Source organism: Trematomus bernacchii, unplaced genomic scaffold, assembly GCF_902827165.1.
Source record: "Trematomus bernacchii unplaced genomic scaffold, fTreBer1.1, whole genome shotgun sequence".
Lineage (NCBI taxonomy): Eukaryota > Metazoa > Chordata > Actinopteri > Perciformes > Nototheniidae > Trematomus > Trematomus bernacchii.
In genome coordinates, this window is record NW_022987790.1 from 1,402,037 (window position 1) to 1,405,891 (window position 3,855).

The following is a 3,855-nucleotide window of genomic DNA, read 5'->3' on the forward strand; positions in this document are numbered from 1 at the left end:
ATTTAGTTCCATCTTCTTTCACTATGTCACTTTTAGTTGCAAAGAAACCAAGATGGTGACGGCACAATGCCAAATGTAAGGCTTACAAACTAAAGTCCACAATCCAATAGACAAAACTAAACCAACGACCTCCTTTTCTAACGTGCTGTTCATGTCAGGCAGTATCCCACCAGCTGACAAACTCTCAGTGCCTTGCTCATGGGAGCAAAGAAGCTTTACAATTTACCAGAGGGGGGAAGTAGTGGAGTACAAATACTGTGTTACTGTACTTAAGTACATGTTTCTGGTATCAGTACTTTACTCCACTACTTATCTTTCTGACCACTTTTTACTTTGACTTCTTACATTTTGAACACAAATACCTGTACTTTCTACTTCTTACATGTTGAACTCAAATACCTGTACTTTCTACTTCTTACATGTTGAACTCAAATACCTGTACTTTCTACTTCTTACATGTTGTACACAAATACCTGTACTTTCTACTTCTTACATGTTGTACACAAATACCTGTACTTTCTACTTCTTACATTTTGAACACAAATACCTGTACTTTCTACTTCTTACATGTTGAACCCAAATACCTGTACTTTCTATTTCTTACATGTTGAACCCAAATACCTGTACTTTCTACTTCTTACATGTTGAACCCAAATACCTGTACTTTCTACTTCTTACATGTTGAACCCAAATACCTGTACTTTCTACTTCTTACATGTTGAACACAAATACCTGTACTTTCTACTTCTCACATGTTGAACCCAAATACCTGTACTTTCTACTTCTTACATGTTGAACACAAATACCTGTACTTTCTACTTCTTACATGTTGAACCCAAATACCTGTACTTTCTACTTCTTACATGTTGAACCCAAATACCTGTACTTTCTACTTCTTACATGTTGAACACAAATACCTGTACTTTCTACTTCTTACATGTTGAACACAAATACCTGTACTTTCTACTTCTTACATGTTGAACCCAAATACCTGTACTTTCTACTTCTTACATGTTGAACACAAATACCTGTACTTTCTACTTCTTACATGTTGAACCCAAATACCTGTACTTTCTACTTCTTACATGTTGAACACAAATACCTGTACTTTCTACTTCTTACATGTTGAACACAAATACCTGTACTTTCTACTTCTCACATTTTCCAAACAGGCTGGTTCCTTTAGTTTGAATGTGTGTTTGGTGGCGTGATCATTATTATTTAGAGTCATTGCGTGCCTATTGATTTGAACACGATCCGTGTATCCATCATTTCCTGGTCTTCTCTAAAGAAGAGGGACCAATGAAAACGTTGTCATGTTGCCGTTGTTCAGCATGGAAACATTCATTAGCTAACAATGACATTATTGTTCTATTAATATAAAGGGAGGTCAGGTACTCTTTAAAACAGCTGCTAGTTATGGGTACTTTTTACTGAAGTACATTTCAAAGCCCTCTTTACTTTGACTTGAGTAAAGAAGTTTAGTCAGTACTTCTACTTTCACCAGAGTATTTTTAAACACGAGTATCTGTACTTCTACTTGAGTAAAGGAAGTTACTTTTGCCATCTCTACTCTTTACTTTCCTTCCTCCTTCCTCCTCATCCTCCTCTTCCTCTTGCTGAGAGCAGTAAATAAATCCTCCGCGGTGTCGTCTTGACTTTGTTTCCTCTGAGGTCGGGTGCTTCTGTTAAGCCCCGCCGGCGCTTTATCTCCCACGCACTGTTTGTGTTTGCTGTTCCCTCCCGTGTGGTTCAGAGTTTTTTTATTCGCAAGTAAACAAACTCTGAACCGTGAGCGATTCAAACATTCATTCTGCGACATGCACGGACACCAGGTTCAGAGAGAGCAGAGGAGATACTAACACACCTCTGGCAGTGTGTGTGTGTGTGTGTGTGTGTGTGTGTGTGTGTGTGTGTGTGTGTGTGTGTGTGTGTGTGTGTGTGTGTGTGTGTGTGTGTGTGTGTGTGTGTGTGTGTCATCACCTCTGCACAATCTGAACCTACAAACAGTAAATAAATCATGTGAGTCTGACCTGAAATATAACCACAGCACCAGAATAATAAAAAGTAGTCCGAGTTTGTGAGAGAATAACGGGAGGCAGAGACACATATATTAGCATTCATCAATGTGTGTGTGTGTGTGTGGTGTGTGTGTGTGTGTGTGTGTGTGTGTGTGTGTCTGTGTGTGTGTGTGTGTGTATGTGTGTGTGTGTGTGTGTGTGTGTGTGTGTGGGTGTGTATGTATGTGTGTGTTGTGTGTGTGGTGTGTGTGTGTGTGTGTGTGTGTGTGTGTGTGTGTGTGTGTGTGTGTGTGTGTGTGTGTGTGTGTGTGTGTGTGTGTGTGTGTGTGTGTGTGCCACAGCTCTACATAATGGATGAATTTGCTGCAGTGAGCAGAACAGGCCGAGTTGGACTAATTTCAAATCGCCTTGAACGCTGCTATTTATACAGACAGCAGGACTTAAGGAGGAAGAGGAAGAGGAGGAGGAAGAAGAGGACGAAGAGGTGGAAGAAGCGGAAACTATAAATCTACGCAGGTCATCTCCAGTGATACTTTTTAATAGTTTGTCTGAACATCATAACTATAGCAATTGTTCTGAATTTTTTTATGTGATTACCGAAAACTTCAGAATCTGTAATGGCCGCCATTCAAATGACAGCGGATGTTTTCCCGCCAAAAAGTGGGCGGGACCGTCATTTTGCGGTAATATGTCGGCGACATAAGAGGGATACAAAATATATAAATCTAAAAAAACGTAAACGCAACTGGAGAAAATGTGTGAATGGAACAGTTATAATGAAGTTGTTATACTACTGTAAGTATTAGGGTTAGTATTGATGACAGTGCTACCTTATTAGCAACCATTTTGTGCTGAAGCAAGCCATCACTTATCATCATTCAATTAGATAAATGTATTATTGAGATGTGTGCCTTATATTAGAAGAATAACTGCTTATTTTAAAGGTCTTTGTGTCGAAGCAGAAACATTTCCTACTCACTGGTTGAACAGATGTTTTGCGTTTCACTTTAATATATTCTCAGATATCAGATATAAAAAGTAGCCTCTTTAAAGGTCTTGAAAAAGGGATTTGAAATGTCATGTTTCATCTGAGTCAACATCATATCTTTCCCAGATGATCTGCTGCAGATTTTAAACCAGTCTCTGATGCTTTAGTTCATATTAAAACGGATCCTCTGTGCTTAGAGGAAAGCTGAACACCCTCCACTGAACTTGGAGCGAGGGAAAACAAATAAGGAATATGAATAAAGCCGAGTAAAGGGATTGGCATGCTAATTTTAATCGGTTATTTGGGCGTCGCGTCCCAGAGGCACGGCGATGACAGAGCTTCATTTATTTAATTTCATATCAAAGCCACAAAGCGCTTTAGATTTGTCAACAGCTCTGATTAGACTCTGAGAATAAAGAAAATATAACGGATCGAATGGGAGCGGCACAAAGCAAACAGAAGATGTTCAGTGTGAGAGAAATATGTCTGCACCCTGTACACTGATGCTTGGTTTAAAACGTTTGCAACCATACACAGACGGTTTGTTTCAAAACTCATGATCTTAAGACGTTGGGCTGTGCAATTAATCGTATTTTAATCGCAATTACGATTTTGGCCTGCCACAATTACGAAAACAACATAATCGAAAAAACCAATTATTTAGCTTTGCTAGGTTGTGACAGCACTGCAACAGATTTGATCTAATTCATTTTGGTCTCATTTATTTGTATTTATCATATTTATATATGTTTAGTAGCTTGGGGAAGTGCGCTCCAAAATATTTGTTGATCTTGTTTATTGGTATTTATTATTTTGATATTATTTATTTAAATGTTTCATTTATTT